The sequence below is a fragment of the Suncus etruscus genome, chromosome 1 (assembly GCF_024139225.1).
Source record: "Suncus etruscus isolate mSunEtr1 chromosome 1, mSunEtr1.pri.cur, whole genome shotgun sequence".
Taxonomy (NCBI): domain Eukaryota; kingdom Metazoa; phylum Chordata; class Mammalia; order Eulipotyphla; family Soricidae; genus Suncus; species Suncus etruscus.
In genome coordinates, this window is record NC_064848.1 from 68,300,474 (window position 1) to 68,323,428 (window position 22,955).

Here is a 22,955-nt window from a genome sequence, read left to right on the forward strand (position 1 = left end):
GACGGGCCTGAGTTTGATTCCCAGCATAAATATGGTCCCCCAAACCTGCCAGGAGCGATTTCTGAGCGTAGAGCAAGGAGTAACCCCTGAGTACCGCTGGGTGTGTCCTCACCCCTCCAAAAAAACCCGATATGACAAGGGTTAATTTCCCCCATTTTTAATTCTTCAGAAATAGTCATTTGTAGGAACGCCGATTGCTTTTTTTTTTTTTCAGGTGTATAGCTGAAATAAGGAAGGCACCTAATTAAGAAGACTTAAGGAATGACCTGATCAGGTGGGTATGGTGTCACTGTTCAAAGGAAGGTCAGCAGTTCTGTCATCAGGTTTCAGAAATTCTGTGAGGATTCAGGCCAAAGAATGTCTAATTCAGTAAGATTGCTGGAGAGATAACCTAAACTTTTTTTCTGGTAAGAACACAGAAATTCCAATAGCTTCCCAGATTTACATAAGTCCTCTCTGTTTTTCTTTTTTGACTATTCTGGAGAGTACTGTCCATGTAAAGCAAGTATGGCCTTTTAAGTCATATTCACAGCTCTGTACAGTTATTTTAAATAATATTTACTTAAAACCAATGACATAAGCAGAACTTATAAATATCGTTTGCTTCTAAATTAAAGTTCTGTGACATTTTATTTTGCATAAGTTTTAATTTTAAATTCAAATGTAAAAATGCAGCCTTACAGCAAGCACATGAGGGTTACAAATAGGGAAGTTGTCTTATTCACTGCTAACCTCGATTTGATCCCCCGGTATCTCATAAGTTCCCCAAACATTGCTAAAAATGATCCCTATGCACAAAACTGGTAGTTCCTGAGCATCACCACATCACCAGATGTAGCTAATAAAAATAAATAAAGAAGTAGCCTTACTAATATTTTATTCAGTATAATTACTAACCATACTCAACTATTTTAATTTTAGCTCAGCAAATTAAGTTAGATAAGTAAGCATGAGACATTAAACAAATATAAAATGAATTTAGCAGTCATATATAATAGTCACAATTAAGATATTACCACTATGGTACATATACACAATGAAATATTATGCAGCCATCAGAAGAGATGAAGTCATGAAATTTTCCTATACGTGGATGTATATGGAATCTATTATGCTGAGTGAAATAAGTCAGAGGGAGAGAGATAAGCACAGAATGGTCTCCCTCATCTATGGCTTTTGAGAAAAATGAAAAACATTTGTGTAATGATTCTCAGAGACAAAATAGAGGAGAACTGGAGGGTCAAGCTCCCGAGATGAAGCTCACCACAGGGATCGTTTAGTGCAGTCACAGAAATAATTACACTGAGAACTATCATAACAAAATCTGACTGAATGAGGGAAGTAGAAGCCTGTCTAGAGTACAGGCTGGTGTGGGGTGGGGAGGAAGGACACTTGGGATATTGGTCATGGGAATATTGCACTGGTGAAGGATTTTTTTTGTGTATATATATCTATATATCTATATATATATCTGTATGTATGTATTTATATAAATCAAAAAAAAGAAAAGAAAAGATAAGGCCTCCCAATTCTTACCACAGGCTGTGTTCGTTACACTGACTGTATAGAAAGAGGAGGTACAGTAAATGCACCCCATATACACCTCAACCCAGGCCCTTTGCCTGGTCTGTATTGTGAATTGGGGGGACAAAAAATATATTACCACTCGGGCATGTAGCAATAGCACAGTAAGTAGTGTGTTTGCATTGCATGCAGCCAACTTGGGTTTGATCCCTGGCATCCCTTACAGTTTCCTGAGTCTACCAGGAGTGATTTCTGAACACAGAAATAGAAGTAATTCCTGAGTGCCTCTGTTTTTGGCCCAGAAACCAAAGAAAAATAATTTGCCATTGAACTGGAGAATCACCTACAGCACTTGTGACATTACAGAAAACACTATTGGCAGCACTGTTGTATAAGTTATTTCTTTTTCTTTCTTTTATTTGGGGGGGTGGGCTACACCAGGTGACGCTTAGGGGTTAATTCTGTCTATGCACTCAGAAAACGCTCCTGGCTTGGGGGACCATACGGGATGCAGGGGGATCGAATCCTGTCCATCCTAGGTCAGCTGCATGCAAGGCAAACGCCCTACTACTGTGCCACCACTCTGGCCCCATGTTGTACAAGTTATTTCTAAGGGGCCTGAACAATTTGCAGTTATGTGCAAAAAAATAAGGCTTGTTTCCCAACAATCAAAGTATCATTGATGCTTTGCATTAATGTTTATTAAAAAGATTATGAATGTGTTCTATAGCAAGGAGGCCATCTTGTTAGACATGGGGTTTTGTGAAATTACATTGATTTAACATAATAGATTTAGATAATATATCAACTGATTGAAATGGATTTTCCAGATGGTATAACAATGTAAAATTCAAATAGATAACTCAAAAATTATTTCTGATCTAAGGCAATAATGTATTGTTGAATACTAATTACATTAAGATGTCAGTAAGAAATTTAGGTTCATGACTCAAATATGTTCCTAATAATTTCTTGTAATAGGGAACTAGTACTTGGTGGATCACAATTGGAAGGGAGACCAAAATGGTAAGAATGGCGTGAAGACTTCATCCATAAATTTTCACTCTATAAGGTGTGACAGGTGGGTAGGAATGTTTTAAATATTGGAAAAGGATTTTACAATTCATTATATAAATCCATGTACACAAACTTTTACATTACTTAGAGATATAAAGGGATAATAATTACAATATCTCTTTCCATTGTATGATGAGGAAAGTAGCATACAAAAGACACCATACCACACTTCTGCCTATGGCTCTCTACATATATATTCCTATGACTCTATACATTTACAGACATATGCATATACAAATATCTACATATACACCATTGATGTGGGGATACTTTCCATGCCATATAGATCAGGCTGTCAAGTGGAGTTCAAGTCCACTTGATATATATGGTATGAGAAATGGTCCCCATTACCTTAGGTCTTGAGGAGCCATGAACTCAGGCAGAGTAAGAAATTGTTTATTGCAAGAAAAAGTAAGCAAATTCTAACTTCTAACCAGGTCCCAGGATCATAACTGTCCCTTACAAGAAGAATTTCAGGATAAGACAAAGAATGAATTGAAATATATTTAGAGAACTATGAAATGTTAGAGGGAGATGTAATGAGGGAAAGGAAACTGGAGAGGAGAAAATGAGTAAGGATATAGAGAGAAATTTAAAGAACATAGACATATCAAGAGGAAAAAAATCTTATGTGTATTTGTGATGAGGTTATATGTTGATTTTATCAAATTACCTTGGCTTGGATTTCTCTGCATTCATTGGAGTTAATCTAAATGTTGTCAACCACAAAAAAGCCTTGCATTCTTGATGCTCTTTTTATATTCTTATCATTACCTTTTGTTTCTTTTGAAGAATATCCTTTCTGAGATGTTTATCCTTCTCTGAGTTATGCCTCCATTTCTGGATCTGGGTGTTGCTAATTTTCTCCATCCCCAAATAGTATTTTATCTCAAAATAGATCTATTTTTATGCCTCTAGGGAAGCTTCAGGAATAGGCAACTTCTTAGTTTTGCTATTTCCAAAAAACTCATTACCAGAGAGGCTTCATATTTATCTTCCTGCAACATCATCAACTTTGTGAGGACCTATTTTTCAGTGAAATTTTTTCTACTGAATTAGAATTAGCCTAATACAATCTATATTAATTTTTAAATAATTTTTACTGTGACCAAAGTGAATTATGAATCTTTCACAGTGATATTTAAGATACATAGTTACAATGAATCAGGGCCATTCTCACCACCCGTATTGTCCTTCTCCACCCCTGTTCCCAGCATGCTTCCCATACCTCCCTCATTTGCCCCCTGGACTGCTAGTATAACTGGTCCCCTCTGTGTATAGGTTGTTGTAGATTAGATATCGATTCTACAAGGTGCCCCTGTATTATAAAATGTTTGGGATCTTATTCCTAGTAGATAAGAGCTTGTTTTTGTGCATAGCATTTCCCCTTTTATAGAGTACCTATACACAAAAGGAATGGTACCATATTATATTGCTGATGCAATTGGGGGTATGAATGGCAGGCTACACAATCTCTGTGCCCTGGTTTTAACTTGAGCTTTTGTCCCAGGCAAGACTTTTTCTTCTAGGTTTTTGTACCAAGTAGAACCAAAACAGGTAAAATTAAAGAAAAAAATTTATATAATAGAAAAATAGGAGAAATAAAAATAAATTTGAAAAAGTAAAGAAAATAAGTGATGGAGGAGGCTACCTTTACATTTGGGCATAAACTCGCTAAGAGATATTATTATAGAGATACTAAACATATAGAGGAAATATAGGCATCTTCATTAATTCTTTTGATATATTCTTTGAGGGCATAAAATCTAGGGCATATTTTTATCCCTCACCACAGTCTTGTTGATTTTGAGAAATGATTCGCAGCAGTAATGTATTAGGTAGAGTCCTTGTGGTGGTCCTTCTGGAGCTGAATCTGGTAGCATGCAACAGTCCACATTTGGGGGAAGGTGAGAAGGGCCCCATAGCATGAGTCCTGGTAGTGTAAGGACTATAAGAGGTTGCTACCCTAAGGAGTACCCTCTGCAGTATCTTATGTATTGAGGTTTCTTTACTGAAGAAAAACTTCAAGTGTGAGCTTTATTTAACATAAATTGAATTGATGATGATAAAGAAGAAGAAAAAGGAAGGAGAGAAGGAAGAAATAGGAAGAGAAAAAATAGAGAAAAGAAAAAAAAGGAAATGGTAATTTGCAGAAACATATTAAATGAGTGGGACCTGTTACATGTCTGTGGTGTGACATTGACTGTTTCAGTGGTATGAATGATCATATGCTTTATAATCATATGTCTTAATAGAAAATAGAAAACACATAGACAGGTCAGCTAACATCATGTACGAAGGTAAAATCCAAATGGATTAAAGACCTCGATATCAGCCCCAAAACCATAAGATATATAGAACAGCACATAGGCAAAACACTCCAGGACATTACAGGCATCTTCAAGAAGGAAACTGCACTCTCCAAGCAAGTGAAAGCAGAGATTAACAGATGGGAATATATTAAGCTGAGAAGCTTCTGCACCTCAAAGGAAATAGTGCCCAGGATACAAGAGCCACCCACTGAGTGGGAGAAACTATTCACCCAATACCCATCAGATAAGGGGCTAATCTCCAAAATATACAAGGCACTGACAGAACTTTACAAGAAAAAAACATCTAACCCCATCAAAAAATGGGGAGAAGAAATGAACAGACACTTTGACAAAGAAGAAATACACATGGCCAAAAGACACATGAAAAAATGTTCCACATCACTAATCATAGGGAGATGCAAATCAAAACAACGATGAGATACCACCTCACACCCCAGAGAATGGCACACATCACAAAGAATGAGAATAAACAGTGTTGGCGGGGATGTGGAGAGAAAGGAACTCTTATCCACTGCTGGTGGGAATGCCGTCTAGTTCAACCTTTATGGAAAGCGATATGGAGATTCCTCCAAAAACTGGAAATCGAGCTCCCATACGATCCAGCTATACCACTCCTAGGAATATACCCTAAGAACACAAAAATACAATACAAAAACCCCTTCCTTACACCTATATTCATTGCAGCACTATTTACCATAGCAAGACTCTGGAAACAACCAAGATGCCCTTCAACAGACGAATGGCTAAAGAAACTGTGGTACATATACACAATGGAATATTATGCAGCTGTCAGGAGAGATGAAGTCATGAAATTTTCCTATACATGGATGTACACGGAATCTATTATGCTGAGTGAAATAAGTCAGAGAGAGAGAGAAAAACGCAGAATGGTCTCACTCATCTATGGGTTTTAAGAAAAATGAAAGACACCCTTGTAATAATAATTTTCAGACACAAAAGAGAAAAGAGCTGGAAGTTCCAGCTCACCTCAGGAAGCTCACCACAAAGAGTGATGAGTTTAGTTAGGGAAATAACTACATTTTGAACTGTCCTAATAATGAGAATGTATGAGGAAAATGGAGAGCCTGTCTAGAGTACAGGCGGGGGTCGGGTGGGGTGAAGGGAGACTTGGGACATGGGTGATGGGAATGTTGCACTGGTGATGGGTGGTGTTCTTTACATGACTGTAACCCAAACACAATCATGTATGTAATTAAGGTGTTTAAATAAATTTATAAAAAAAAGAAAGGAAAAAAAAGAAAATAGAAAACAAAGAAAATGGGTAAATCCAAGTATTTTATCAAGACATTGTCATAATGAGCACTATGTATGGTATCTACATTCTATATTAATTTTATTTCTGGCTTAAATTTTTTTCTCTATAAAAGTCAAGTTTTTTTTATAAATATAATGTGATCATTTGGGGTTTTAAAAAATGGTGGGACTCATATACCATGGTACTACCAGATTAAAAAATCCTGGAAGATCTATTAGATATAAAATTTTCAGGGTAACCTAATATTCAATACATGGCATAAACAAATATATGTCAGTACCTCTAACAATTTCCCTGTCTCCATTTTTTCCTCTTATTTGGGTCATCAGAGTCTGTTTGTTGTAATAAAAAATGAAGAGATGAAACTGTGAATTGGCTGGACAGAATTATAAATTAAAAACTAAAGTTTCATCTCTAAAATATTTCTTTCTAAATATTTCAAAAATAACACATGTCTACATGTTCTGGCAGATCAGAGGTGTGAAATGGAAGGAGAAACCTTAAGTCCTCTCTTGTTTTGATTTAAAAAATGTTAAAAAAGAAATGTTATTTCAAAGAGAGGAATAAAAGAAGAAAAATAGAACTTTATGGTGACCTTGCTAAAGACTACATCATTCATAGTAAATATTCAATATCCCTTATGTACAGTGTGCTGATGCGGTATAATTAAAGGGTACTTCATTTTTTGTGCTAGTTCCTAGTAGAGCTGCAAAATTGTCAAATTTTATTTTTTTTAATTCAAAAGAAGCAACTCAAGATAAGTGGAACTAGCCCTATGGATCAGAGGACATGATCAGTCACCAAAGGCCAATGGTCTAGTAAATCAGTCTACTTAAGAAAACTTTCATGAGAACTATAAAGAGCTAAAGGAGCTTGAAGACTGATAAAGTCATTGGTCATTGATGTACTGGAAGGAGAAAAACTGTTACCTTCCATCCCATTCCTCTCTAGTTTATATTTTGCTTCTATTTCATTAGGCTATCCCCAAGTTGCATTCTTAATAATAAAAAATATTACGAGATATTAAAAAAAAGAAAAAATTAAAAGGAGATACATCCTGGGTTCTGTGAGTCATTCTCACAAATTCCTAAACTTAGTGAGAATCAAAGGATCCTCCAGATTTGTAGTTAGCTACAAAGAAAGGGTGACTCACCTGGGAACCCCATGTATGGCCAGTGGTTAAAGTGGGAGTATTTTGTGCAGCTGAATCCTTACCCTGTAGTTATATGTTAATTGGGTAATTTGTGTGATCACTGAATTTAATTATTAGTCACCCAGTTGGTATCAGAGAATTGTAAACTGGTTGATGTTGGAATGACCAACAATTAACTGGGTATAAAATAGTGAGCAACTGCAGTCATGTTTCTTCTCTTCTAATAAGTCCATATATGTCTGAGGTTTTTTAAATCACATACTATATATCATCCTATTGCAATTTTGGATTTGCTCACTTTGGTCTTTGGAAATTGATCCTTATGGGCCACATTTATAGTCTTGCTGTTTTCTGCCTCTGAATAGCATTAACCAATGGGAAATCTTAGCAGGAAATGAAGGGGAGGGAGATTTGTGAGGTATTTATTCCACTTGCTTTTGTGAGAATGCTTAAGGCTTTGGCCCAAGATGGAACATCACTGACACTTCTCTACCCTGGCTTTTTCCCTCCAGTCATTTACTCTTCTAGATTCAATTACTTTTCTAGAGTCAATTACTCTTCTAGATTCTTTGTGCCTATGGTGGAATAAATAATATACTTCTTGATTCCAGGTATTATTCGTAATCTCTTATTATGCTCTAAGAATATCTTTAAAAAAGTTTCTTAGTAAACAAACCTTTGAATTATTCTGATAATTAAGTGATCTATCTTACTCAGCTCCTGATTTATATAGCATAAGCAATGTCTATTTAAATGTTAGTTTTATGCTTGCCTCGTATGTTCAATTTTGTTTTAATATAGTTGATACTAAGCCTGCTATTAGCTGCATCTTATGAAGGTCAGCCTGGTTAATAATGATAAAATCATCTCAGATAATAGAATGCTTATCCTTTTATTTCCTTTGGCAGAATTTTACATTCAGTAGTGAGGTAAAGAGAAGAAAGTTAGGACATCAATTCTGTTTTATAACATTTAGTATTGCAATTGCAATTGCCAACATTTTCTTTCTTACTTATTATGATTCTGGCAGTACTACATTTGCACCTTCGAAGATGCATAAGAAGCCTCATAAGAAGCCTGGAATTTATACCAAGATGATACATGATTATAGGTTGATAAATATTGCAAAGAAAACATTATTACTGTTTTAGTGGGGAGATGGAATGGTACAGTAGCTCTTAGGAGTTTAATAGCTGTGCCTGTAACATGTTTTCTTTTATGATGATTATTATCATTTGATATTGTTTATGTGTGAGAGATGAAGAGAAGGGAAGAGAGAAACACACAGAGAAGATAGAGAAAACATGTCCATACATGGATTCTAAAAGAACATAAAAGTTTGTGCCTTGGATGTGGACAGATAGTATTGTAAACAAGGCACTTGCACATAGTATATCTGGGTGTGATCCCCAGTATCTCATATTGTTCCTTAAGATTACCATAAATTATTTCTAGGTACAGAAATAGGTGTAATTTCCAGCCACTACCAGGTATGTTGCAAAAAACAGAATTAAAAAAAAACTTTATTCTTAAATAATAACTCTGTAGAGGCTCTATCAGAGGAGCCAAATAATAAAATTTGTTCATCATTTTATACCATCTACTATTTCCTATAGAATCTATGTATCAGAAGTATCCTTCTAAATAATCGATTTCATGTGAGAAGATAAGATCTTCTAAGTACATGACATTTCATAAAATTAACATGGGAATTTTCCCTCCATGCACAAACTTTTTTTTTTGCTTCCCAGAGTCATTTTTGAAATATAAATAAAGGTTATCAGATAGAATTAACCAAAATCATATGCTTTTAATAATATCTTTATTTAAGCACCATGGTTACAAACATGTTCATAGTTTTTGGGGTTTCAGTTATAAAAAAAAGAACATGTTTGTAACCATGGTGCTTAACCAGTGCATCCTTCCCATCCCCAATGTCCCTCCTCTTCTCCCCAAATCCAGCCTGCATTCAAGACAGGCATTCTACTTCTCTCACTGATTACCATTGTCATGAAAGTTGTTAGTGTAGTAATTTCTCTAACTGTACTATTTGTGGTAAGCTTCATATCGTGGTCAGTTCTTCCAGCCTTCATATCTATTGTCTCTGGATAGTTTTACAATAACATCTTTTATTTTTCTTAAATCCCATAGATGAAGTGAGACTATTTTGTGTCTTTCTCCCTCTGGTTTATTTCACTCAACATAATAGATTCCATATATATATATCCATGTATAGGGAAATTTAATGACTTCAACTCTCCTGACAGCTGCATAATATTCCTTTGTGTATATGTACCATAGTTTCTTTAGCCACTCCTCTGTTGTCAGGCATCTGGGTTGTTTCCAGATTCTGGCTATTGTAAATAGTGCTGCAATAATATAGGTACAGAAAGCATTTTTGTATTGTGTTTTTGTATTCTTAGGGTATATCCCTAGGAGTGGTATGGGAGCTCAATTTCCAGTTTTTTGAGGAATCTCCATATTGTTTTCTATAAAGTCTGGACTAGAGGGTATTCCCACCAGCAGTGAATGAGAGTTCCTTTCTCCCCACATCCCAGCAGTGATTGTTCTTGTTTTTGTACCATCTTATGCCACAGATACTGGCACATATCACAAAGAGCAAAATAGTATCTTTAATTCACTGGTCTTTAGGTAAGAAGGAAAATGTCTCAAAAGATATTTTTGTCTGAAAAAAAACTGACGAAAGGTTACATTTATTCTTGAACATTTTCAAAGACAATATCAATTCACATCATTTCTCTCCCTCCTCCTCTATTCCAGCATTATGGCAGGAAATATCAGCTAGGTTTAGTTTTAGTTTTTTTTTTTTCAAGAGTATCTGTGACTTTTAGGATCTGTAACAAAATAACACAAAAAATGGAGTAGTTTCAACAACAAAAATGTATTCTCATTTCTGGTAGCTAAAATTTCTAAATTCATTTGGCAAGGATTGGTTCTTTCTGGGGAGCTTGAGAGAGGTAATCTGTCCTAGAACTCTCCTTGTTAAACATTTTCCCCTCATGTGTCTATTTACATCATCCTAGACATGGGTCTATATACAAATATTCTCTTGATATAGAAGTAACCCCACTTATATTGGATTAAGGTTTAACTCTAATGACTTCATTTTAATTTTGTCAACATTGTTAGCATCACTGTTAAATGTAAACATTTAACAAATTAACATTGCTAACTTACTTAAAGATATATTTGTCAAATGAAGTGTATCAACACTATCATATGAATTGTATGCATCACGCAGTGAGGAGTGCACCATCGTAGTTATGTGAAGACTAACATCTTGGTTTTCTAACCCCAGATATTGTTGAGTTTTTTGTTATATAACACATGATTTGTAACACTCTTGATCTAGTTGCTGCCAAGAAGGACACTTTCTATTACACAGAGTACAGAAATGCAAGAAACTCATATTTTCTCCTATAATTCAAATCACTCATTTAAAAAATTTTAAGTTGTGAGTAAAATGTGAAGAGTAGGAATCTTAGTAATACAGCTGGAAAATATTCATATTAGAGATAAAGATAAAATATATTTTGGGAAACTGGAGAGGAAATTCAGTGGGCTGAGCACATGTATATGGAGGAGGCTTAGTTTGATCTTTGGTGTTCCCTGGTTCCCCAGAGTACCTCTAAAAATGACCCTTAGATTTCTAGACATTTCTCTCTATCTCTCCCAAAAATGATTTTGTTTATTACATGACCAACAGTGATGCATTTTTGGAAATTAAAAGTGGAATTTTCCTATAATTTTTCCATAGATTGTTTATATTATTCGGCTTAAATGATAATAAATAAATTTGCTCAGTTATTCTCTTTTTTGGCTTGAATCTCTCTGGAATGGACAGGAAAGCAAATTTTCCTTCTAGATATTGTATAGGTCAAGCTTTGGTAAAATCATTTCCCATTTTGGCATTTAATTCTCCCAAAATAATTTTATTAGTTGATAGTTGCTGAAGGAAAATAGATCCAAAACAGTCAAACTGGTTCTGAACAACTTAGAAAAATGCAGAATATTTTTGTCATGTTATTTCATTAGTTTTCAGGGAAGGTGAAAATAAACAAGGAACTTATGCTTTAGGTTTCATATCATGCCACCAAATTCATTATAGTTTGCTCATTGCTTAAGTGATAAAAAAATTGATTCAAGATTTGTGTCATCCAAAAATTACAGGAATAACCAAACAGAAAGACATTTAAATTTTAGAGAAAAGGGAAACTCTAAGTTGGAGAACATAGCTAGCCAGCATAGGCTATAAATCAGAGTAGCCTCTTCTGTGAAAAAGTGATTTTATGCCAAATAGTTAGGACAACATAACAGTCTCTTTTTAGTTAGAAATTTTCCAGGAAAATTTATGAATATTTATGAATGAGAAAGGTAGGTAGGTACAATTGAAAAACATAAAAAGTAAATTGTGTACTGTTTTATTTGATGAGGAGGATAGGTGATTTGTTGGTTAAAGAGTGATTCACACTGCAGCCTTCCTGATGAGTTTTGTCCGGGCTGTGATCCTTATCAACACAAAAAATCAAGCCAAAATTATGTCTCTTGGGGTTGTCACATCTTCCAAACTAGAAGCTTTGCTAGTGTAGTAAATTTTACCTCCTTAATCCTAGAATATCTGTTTTGACTAGAAGGAAAGGGGGAACAGAGTTATATGAAGTTTTTATTATTTGATTATAGTTGGAATAACAAAATAATGAGGTACTACATTTATTGGATAATGACCATATTCTTCCTCTTCATGTGTGCATTTGGTAGGAGGAGACCCTGATAGTCAGAGAAACAACATAATCTAATTCAAGTGCACAAGTTACACTCCTTTCTAGATAAATGTGCTTTTCATTCATGAGGGCAACCATGATGTAGATCTCAGTAATGTGGAGTAAGGAATACATACTCTTAATTTATACTATTACTAGGACACCAAATAAACTGTTACTGGTGTTACTGTAATACAAAATGAAATAATAAGCTATGCTACTTAAAAGAGGTAATATTTTCTAGGATTTATGCCCTGTATTTTTACTCCTACCTGTTTTTCCCAAAGTGTATTCTTTGATTCACAATTTTCATCTTAAGCTGTCAGGGTCCCCCAAAATCATGCTATATAGTTCTCTGATTTCTTCAGAGATGAGATTGAAATAATTATGTGAGCATGAAACTTTTGAAAGAAAACATAAAAAATAAGTTAATTGATGTACGTATACTTCCTACATACATGAAAGAGACTCAAAAAGACTTATCACATGACTTTAAACATTACCCTACAATTAAGACAAATATTGAGTGATGAAACAGAAGTATCAGTTAGGAAGGTTATGAAGGAAGGCACAGTAAAACAAAGATAGAAAATTTTCAGTTCTTTTTCCTACATGTAAATGAAAGAAGGAGTTACTTCTTCCTTAATATGAGAGAGTTGCCCTACAGACAGAAGTTCACAATAAATATCTTTTTATTTCAGAGGCAGCCTTGATGACCTTCAGACCCCTCCTGTGAAACTTACTGTTCAGTGGCTGATTTTGCTCCCTAGTACAAGGCAGAATTTCAGTGGCTAAGCACATTTAGAAGAGGCCACAAATCATATTCCTCTCAGTTACTCATCATGCATATTGAAATATTCAAGACTTAGTAATGTCTTGAATAAGAAAGATATTTAACCTAGTGTTCCCCACAGAACCTTTTCTTCCCATGTAAAACTTGTAGTTGTAAGCAATACATTTTAGGATATCTTGTTTTAAAATTTGCATAAATTTATAAGAGATATACATTGGGAAAATTTTTAGATCAAACTTACAGATTACAAATCAAGGGATATGTAGAAACATCTTTATAGGATAAACATAGTGCCAAACTATAATCTCCCACAAAATATTCCTTGTGGCTATTGGCAAAAACAGAATAATAAATTGGACTCAGCAGGGTTTTCACTAAATAAGGTCTTTCTTAATTATGGAGGTGTATGTTTGGTCAGATTAATCAGAAAGGATTCAAGTAAAAAAGGAATTGGGTAAGCAATGATAAAGAATGATGTGTATGACTCTATACACAGATGTGTAATATGGCATATCAGCAGGATATTTCTTTCCTGCACTAGTTCATGTAAGTGTGATTGCATGACTCCTGTTTATCTGTCACAAGGAGGTCTTTGGTACCCAGCACAGCTTTATATGTATTTTGGACATCAGTAAATGCTGTCTGGAGGTGAAAAGGCAGAGGAGGATGTCAGACTGGTGACATAATGTCTAAGTGTAGGGGAGAAGAAGCAGATTGTTGTGTACAAAGAATTGTATAGTTCTTGGGACTGAAGTGACAGTAGAGTGAGTTGGGCTTTTGCCTTTCATGTGGGTGAACAGGGTTTGATCCCCAGAATCTTCACAAGGAGTGATCCCTGAGCACCACCACATGTGCCCCCCCAAAGCCCCTAAAATATTACATAATTTTTGAAGAGTACATGATCGATCATCTGACACCCTATAGCAGACATTCAATAGCCCTGTTGTCCATACTGGATGAGAGAGTTTGATGATACTTTAACAAAGAACTTTGATTTAAGTAAAAGAAACTGTCTTGATCTATATTTGGAAAAAGAATAGAATATATTCTATTTAGAATATATTCTAGATGTGTCAGCATAGATGGAATGGAAACATTTTAACCATCTGTAATAAATTTAGATAAATGATCACTAAAGAGATCTGTCCATTAAATCTCAATTGCTATTAGTCTGGACTTTAGCATTAAGTCATGTATCCACTCTATTCTGTAAATATATGTTTATTCAAAATGGAAATAATGATCTCAATATTCTGACCATTATAAAATTTTTTTGTTTAAATAAAATGCATCACATAGTTGACATAAATGATCATAATACATTTGTTTCAAGATCAGAGGAAGCAAAGTTATTTTAAAAATAAAAAGAAAATAGAAAGACAAACTAAAAAATAAAATGGAATTAGAAAAAAGAAGAAAAAGTTTAGTAGCAAGTATATTTGTGAAAAAAGAGGGCTGATGGGAAGGAATGGGGTTTTCAGTAATAGAACTGGAACCCAGAAGGAGACTGAGGGAGGCTGGAGAGAAAGACCTGTTCGAGCTTGGTAGAGGGGATTAGAACTGGAGCCTTCCTGTTTCCAACCAGACACAGGCCTCACTCTCCCCAGGAAGCAAAGATTCTTTTTTAAAGATCAGCGATAAAACACAATAAAAAGGTGTGAAGTGTGGCAGTTGTTGTTTGCATATGCACAACAAAATATGGAGAATATAGAAAGGAATAATCTTTGGCTTAAAAACAGGGAGAACTTATCTATAAAGTATCCTGGCATAAGATTAACTACAGGTTCCAGGCATGCTAAGTTGTCTATGTAACCTCAAAGTCTTTCTCTGTGATCCCAGTAAAAGCTCTTCACAATCACAGTTGTTGCTGCCATGGTTTTGTAGTTAGAGATCCTGGTTTCTGTAAAGATCCTACGTTGAAGTCAGGATGACACAGAGCTTCTTCTGGTGGCAATGCAGAGAACCCTGCCCTGAGAACAGGTTGCTGTTGTTACCAAGTCTTCAGGGTGTCATGTGAATCCATTGTGGAGTAAGTCAATGCCAGGGTTGCAGTTCCCTAATAGAAGTCCAATTCCTGGTGATAGTGCAGAAAATCATGCTGTTTCCATAGATGGGATCCAAGGATCAGGGTGAATGGTCAATGTCTAATCTTCTTAAGCCTAAGACAAGTCACTATGACAAGTGTTCAGGGTAAAAGGCCCCATGCAATATAAAATTTATGTGATTCTATCTCTATTAGATAATAACTTGTTTGCCAAATAAGATTTCCCCATTTTAATATGCCTATGCAAAAAGAAAAAAATACCACATGGTATTGCTTATGTATATGGGGGTAAAAACAACAAGCTAAACAATTCCTATAACCTGGTTCTCACATGAAATAAGAATACCAGAGAAACATATTTACTAGAATTTTCTACTAAATAGATCTCCCAAATGTTATATAGTTCTGAGTTCACTTTTTTTGCATGTAGCAGAACAGTTTTCCCACCACCACTTGTTGAAGAGACTTTTGTTGCTCCACTTTGTATTCCTTGCTCTTTTATCAATGATTAAGTATACTCATGTGGGTCCATCTCAGAATATTCAAGTCTATTCCATTAATTTGAGGATCTTTATTTATTCCAGTACAATTCTGTTTTAATAACTACTGCTTTAAACTCTATACCATGAAACATAAAAACCTGGTAGAAATGAATAAATTCTTGGACTCTTATAATCTTCCACGGTTAAATAAGGATGATATAGCATATCTAAACAGACCCATCAATACTGAGGAAATTAAAATGGTCAACAGTCTTAGCAAAAACAAAAACCCAGGCCCAGATGCATTTACTAATGAATTCTTTCAAACCTTTCAAGAGGAAATTCTACCAATTCTCTTCAGGCTCTTTCATGAACTTGAAGAATCAGGAACATTCCCAAATAGTTTTTACGAAGCAAACATCACTGTGATACCAAAACCAGACAGAGATGCTGCAAAAAAAAAAAAAAAAAAAAAACTACAGATCAATATTGTTGATGAACACAGATGCAAATATCCTCAACAAAATTCTGGCAAATAGGATCGAATGCCTTATCAAGAAGGTCATACACCATGACCAAGTAGGATTCATTCCAGGAATGCAAGGATGGTTTAACATATGTAAATCAATCCACATAATACACCATATCAACAACAATAAAAAACCCATATGATCATATCAATAGATGCAGAGAAATTATTTAATAATGTCCAAAACTCATTCATGAAAAAAAAAACTCTCAAGATGGGAATGGAAGGAACTTTTCTCAATATAGTCAAGACCATCTACCACAAGCCAATGGCAAATATTATCCTCAATGGAGAAAAACTAAAAGCCTTTCCTTTAAAATCTGGTACAAGCCATCACTGCCCTCTCTCACTACTCCTATTCAGCATAGTGCTGGAAGTTCTTACCACAGCAATTAGGCAAAAAAAAAAAAAAAGATATCAAGGGCATTCAGATGCATAAAGAAGAAGTCAAGCTCTCACTGTTTGCAGATGACATGATACTCTACTTAGAAAACCCTAAAGACTCTACCAGAAAGCTTCTAGAAATGATAGATGCATATAGTAAAGTCGCAGGCTACAAAATTAACATGCAAAAATCAATGGCCCTCTTTTTTTTTTCTTTTTGGTTTTTGGGTCACACCCAGCAGTGCTCAGGGGTTATTCCTGGATGTACACTCATAAATTGCTTCAGGCAGGCTTGGGGGATCATATGGGATGCTGGGATTTGAACCACCATCCCTCTGCATGCAAGGCAAACACCCTACTTCCAGGCTATTTCTCTGGCCCCTCAATGGCCTTCTTATACACCAATAATGACAGAGAAGAAATGGACATCAAAACAAAATAAAACAATTCCATTCATATTAATGCCCCACAAACTCAAATATCTTGGAGTCAACTGAACTAAAGATGTGAAGGACTTTTACAAAGAAAACTATAAAACCCTGCTTCAAGAAATAAAAGAGGACACGCTGAAATGGAGACATATACCCTGCTCATGGTTTGGCAGGATTAACTTCATTAAAATGGCAGTATTCCTCAAGACATTATATACATTTAATTCAATCCCTCTAAAGATACCCACAACATTATTCAAAAAAGTGGATCAAACACTCTTGACATTCATCTGGAACAATAAACACCCGTGAATAGCTAGAGCAATCCTTGGGAATATGGGAGGCATCACTTTACCTGTATTAAACTGTATTACAAACTGTATTACTTTAAACTGTATTACAAAACTATAGTCATTAAAAAGCATGGTATTGGAATAAAGACAAGCCCTCATATGAGTGGAATAGACTATTCAGAGAATGCTCCTGGAAATATAATCAATTAATCTTTGATAAAGGAGTAATAAAAACAAAATGGAGCAAGGAAAGCCACCTCAACAAGTGGTGTTGGGACAACTGGTCAGCCACTTGCAATAAAACAAACTCAGACATCTATCTAATACCCTGAACAAAGGTCAAATGTAAATGGATTAAAGACCTTGTATCAGACCTAAAACCTTAAGGTGTATAAAACAACACCTAAAGGGCCGGAGACATAGCATGGAGGTAAGGCATTTGCCTTTCATGCAGAAGGACAGTGGTTCGAATCCCGGCATCCCATATGGTCCCCTGTGTCTGCCAGGGGCAATTTCTGAGCATAGAGCCAGGAGTAACCCTTGAGCACTGCCTGGTGTGACTCCCCCCAAAATAAACAAACAACACGTAATTAAAACACTCCATGATATTGAAACTAAAGGCATCTTCAAGGAAGAAACAGCACTATCCAAACAAGTTGAAGCAGAGATACACAAATGGGACTAGATTCACCTGAGACGCATCTGCACCTCAAAGGAAATTATTCCTAGGATGCAACAGCCACCCACAGAATGGGAGAATCTATTCACCCAATACCCATCAAATAAGGGGCTAATATCTAAAATATACAAGGTACTGACAGAACTCACCAAGAAAATAATATCTAACCCCATCAAAAAATGGGGAGAAGAAATGAACAGGGAATTTCTCCAAAAAGAAACACAAATGGCCAAAAGGCACATGAAAAAAATTGCTTCATATGGCTAATCATCATGGAGATGCAAATCAAAACAACAATGAGGTACCATCTCTCACCATAGAGACTGGCACACATCACAAAGAACAAGAATAATCAGTGCTGGTGGGGATGTGGGGAGAAAGGAACTCTGATTCAGTGCTTGGTAGGAATGCCGTCTAGTCCAGGGCTTATGGAAAACAATATGGAGATAACTCAAAAAACTGGAAATTGAGCTCCCATTTGATCCAGCTATACCACTTCTAGGGATATACCCTATGACAGCAGGGGTGGCGAACAAGTTCGACACAAAGAGCCAAAATTTTAAACTGTGAGACTCAGAGAGCCGCACCACGCAGTGACCTGCCAAAACAGACAAACGCTCACACAAAAGCATCTAATTTTAACAATAATATATTAAACACATATTACATTTTGCTATTTCGCGTATGGGTAAAAATCCTGCAGTGATGGTGAAGGTGTGCTGAGTCCTCCACACTAAGAACTCACGGCAAGATGTGACCCAACATGTGGCACACAGTCCCCCGCTTGCTGGCGCGTGCAGTTGCTTCCGAGGGATGGGAGACGGGAGGACGCAGCCTGGGGGCGGGAAGACGCGCTCAGAGATCTCTCCTCAGAGGTCCCTCCTCAGAAGCAGCAGAACAAAATCCAAACTTGGCAAAGAGCCACAGTATACAAAAGAATGAGAAGAGGCAAAGAGCCGCATTCATTTTGGCCGGGAGCCGCATGCGGCTGGAGAGCCGCGTGTTTGCCACCCCTGCCCTATGAACTCAAAAATGCAATACAAAAATTTCTTTCTCACACCTATATTCATTGCAGCACTATTTACTATAGCCAGACTCTGAAAACAACCAAGATGCCCTTCTTTAGATGAATTGGTAAAGAAACCGTGGTACATATACACAATGGAATATTATGAGAGATGAAGTCATAAAATTTTCCTATACATGGATGTACATGGAATCTATTATGCTGATTGAAATGTCAGAGGGAGAGAGATAGACACAGAATAGTCTCACTCATCTATGGGTTTTAAGAAAAATAAAAGACATTTAAATAATTTCCAGTGATGAGGGCCTGAAAGACAGGCTCAAGATATGAAGCTCATCACAGAGTGGTGACTGTGGTTAAGAAATAACTACGCTCAGAACAATCATAACAACGTCAGTGAGTGAGGGATGTAGAAAGCCTCTCTCGAATACATGCGGTGGGAGGAGGAAATAGATGTGGAGCATTGATGATGGAAGGATGCACTGACGAAGGAGGGGGTTATATTTATGATTGAAACTCAACGAATCATGTTTGTAATCACAGTGTTTAAATAAAGATATTATTTAAAAACAAAGAATTTTGAGATTAGAAATGTGGCACATTGGGCCTGGAGAGATAGCATGGAGGTAAGGCATTTGTTTTTCATGCAGAAGGACGGTGGTTTGAATCCAGGCATCCCATATGGTCCTCCGTTCCTGCTAGGAGCGATTTCTGAGTGTGGAGCCAATAGTGACCCCTGAGCACTGCCGGGTGTGACCCCCCAAAACAAAAAACTAACAAACAAACAAAAAAAGAAATGTGGCACATTATAAGGATATAATTAGAAGCATGGAGAAAACCAACATGCCTCCTTTCTAAATTAAAATTCATTTATGTTACAATATCTAAATAATTTTTATGCATATTGAAGTTTGAAAAGCAAAGCTGTGGATTTTTCAGAGATTAGAAAAGACATTGTTAGTTTCCTATCCAAAACAGAAAGAGTACTCACATGGAGAAATTGAAGAAATGCTATTAAAGTGACATTAATAAATTAAAAAAACTACTGCTTTATAGTACAGTTTAAAGTTCAGAAAAGTGATTCTTCCCATCTGCTTTTCCAAAATGATTGCTTTAGCTATTTTTGGACATTGATTTTTCCATATGAATTTCAGGAGTATTTGAGTAAAGGAGTATTCTTTTAAAAATGTCATTTCTGGGGCTGGAGAGATAGCACAGCAGTATGGTGTTTGCCTTGCAAGCAGCTGACCCTAGGACCAATGGTAGTTCGAATCCTGGCATTCCTTATGGTCCCCCATGCCTGCCAAGGGTGACTTCTCAGCAGAGCCAAGAGTAAACCCTGAGCGCTGCCAGGTGTGGCCCAAAAACAAACAAAACTGTCATTTGTATCTTATAGAGATTGCATTAAATTTGTACAATGCTTTGGGATCTATTGACATTTTAATGATGTTGATCCTCCCAATCCATGAGCAGGGTAATATTTCCAATTTTTTGTGTACCCTTTATTTCTTGAAGTAGTGTTTTATAGTTTTCTTTGTATAGGTCTTTCACCTAAAGTTAAGTTGACTCCAAGGTACTTGACTTTCTGAGGCATATTTTTAAATGCGGTGATCTTTTAATATTCTAGCTCCTTTTTTATAGCTACATCAAACCATTTTGAGAAGTTGACCCACTATTGTGCGCCACTTCTTCAGCCTTCACAAAAGATGCCCCTTGAACACTAATGTTGGTGTTCAGGGCAAGACTGTGTGTTTCAGCCATTCATACTATCTTGTGAGACTGAATCCTTTTCTTGTAGGTATATGCTAATATATAATTTGTCTATCAAATAATTTAATTATTAGACACCCAGTTAGTATCAGTGAATTGAAAATTTTGTTGATATTGGAGTGACCATTAAATGACCATTAAAATGGTGAGCAACTGCAGTCATATTTTTTCTTCTAATATTTCTTTGTTTTAATTATCTTTATTTAAACACTGTGATTACAAACATGATTGCAGTTGTATAATTACAGTCATGTAAAGAACACCCCCCTTCACCAGTGTAAGATTCCCACCACCAATTTCTCAGATCTCTCTCCTCCCCACCCCACCCACACCTGTACTCGAGACAGGTTTTATACTTCCCTCATTCATTCACATTGTTATGATAGTTCTCAGTGTAGTTTCTCTAACTGCATTCATCACTCTATGTGGTGAGCTTCATGTCATGAGCTTTACCTACCAGCCCTCATCTCTCTCTTCTAATATTTCTAAATATGTATGAGTTTGGGGTTTTTCAGCATATACTATATATCATCTAATTGCAATTTTGAATTTGCTCACTGTAGTCTATGAAGATGGACTTTTGTGGGCCACATCCGTAGCCTTGCTGCTTTCTGCCTCTGGATAGAGATAACCAATGGGAAATCTTGGCAGAAAATGAAAGGAAGAGAGATTTGTGAGGTGGGAGTATTTATTTCATTTGTTTTTTGTGAGGATATTTAAGGCTGTGTCCCCAAATACTGCTAGGTAGGACTAGCCCTATGGATTAGAGGGTTTGATCAGTCACCAAAGGCCACTGGTCTAGTAAATCAGTCTACTGAAGGTACTTGAGGAAGCTTTCATGAGAATTCTAATGAACTAAAGGACCTTAAAGATTGATGGAGTCATTAATGCACTGGGAGGACAGTACACCCTCTCTAGTTTTCATTTTGCTCTATTTCATTAGTCTGTTCCTGAGTTGCATCCTTTATAATAAAAAAGTTACTAGATCTGTAAAAAATAAATTGAAAAAAATATCTCCTGAGTTCTGTGAGTCATTCCCATAAATACCTGATCTTAGTGAGAACCAAAGAAACCTTCAGATTTGTAGTTAGCTAATAAGAAAGTGTGGCTCACCTGGGAACCTCATTATTGCCAGTGATTACATTTTATACTTTGATTTTAGGTATCATCCATAAAGTAATATATACAGTAACCCTTCATTAACAGCAGTGTAAACCTTGGTGTCAAAAAAGGAAAGAAAAGTGGAAAAAAATGGAGAGACAGACAGAGAAGTCTGAGAGGGAGAGAGAGGGAAAAAAAAGAGTGAGAAAGAGAAATAAGCAAAGTGCCTTCCCCAGAAGCAGGCAGGGGGAAGAGTGTGAGGGAAACCAGGTTTTTATGGTGGGAAATGTTCATAGGTGAAGTGTGCTATATATTGTAAAATTGAAACTCAGTCATGAACAACTTTGTAGTCATGGTGTTTACATTTTTAAAAATAGAACTTAAAAAAGGTTTCTACAAAAGCTACCCAGAAGCCTTAAAATCTCACCATTATTGCTAAACACAAAGAGCAAAATTCTCTGTGTACCACCATACACTTTTTTTAAGAATTATTTCATTGAGCCATTAATTATAAAATAGTTATAGACCTCCCATACTCTTCTGCACACTTTTCTAGGAGCTGTCAATAAATTGGAGCCAACAGAGACAAACATGGATCTCATTCAGCTAATATTCAAAATAAACAGACAATAAACAAGAAAGCTATATGATCAAAGTTATTTCAGAAATTGGATATACTGTATCCAATTGATGGGGTTGACTGATGGAGGGATGGAGGATGAGGTCTTTCCCCTCCAGCTCAGAGCACGCGTCTGCCACCCTGTTGGGCCAGCGGTTCTGAGGTGAAGCGGTGGGTAAACAGCTAGCAGAGTGTCAGGCTTGTGAAAATATTAGCTTAATTCAGTGGACAAGACTGAAGTCCAAAGCCTCAGCATCAGTTCCAGCCAAAAAGCCCCTCGCCTTCCACAGACCCTTGCTTTATCTCCCAGAATCAGGTACCACCCAATGGTGGGATCAGATACCACCCAATGGTGGGAGCAGAATCAGGTGCCACCCTACGGTGGGAGCAGAATGCCAGGTCACACCCTAGGGTAAGGCACAATCACCGATCAGGGTAGGGTCAGTAACATAAAAATCCCATTGAAATGTTTACATACATTGTTGTGTATGTAAACAGGCAGGTACATGAATAGCCTAAGGTTAAAAATACTGAAGTAAACTTGACTTACCAAAAAGATGCAGACATGCTAGACTTGTGGGTCAAGCTTTCTAGAAGATAGTACAGCACACACACCTGTTCCATTGGTGACTGTTCCTATTATATGCTTTAGGTTTTGA

At 36.2% G+C, this 22,955-nt stretch overlaps 1 non-coding gene across 1 annotated transcript; it reads left to right on the forward strand.

Moving 5' to 3' along the window:
- Positions 1-1,519: 1,519 nt before the first annotated feature.
- On the forward strand, positions 1,520-1,653 carry LOC126031017 (small nucleolar RNA SNORA51). Its single transcript, XR_007503220.1, has one exon. It is a non-coding gene; the product is annotated as a small nucleolar RNA SNORA51 (small nucleolar RNA).
- The last annotated feature ends 21,302 nt before the right edge of the window (positions 1,654-22,955 follow it).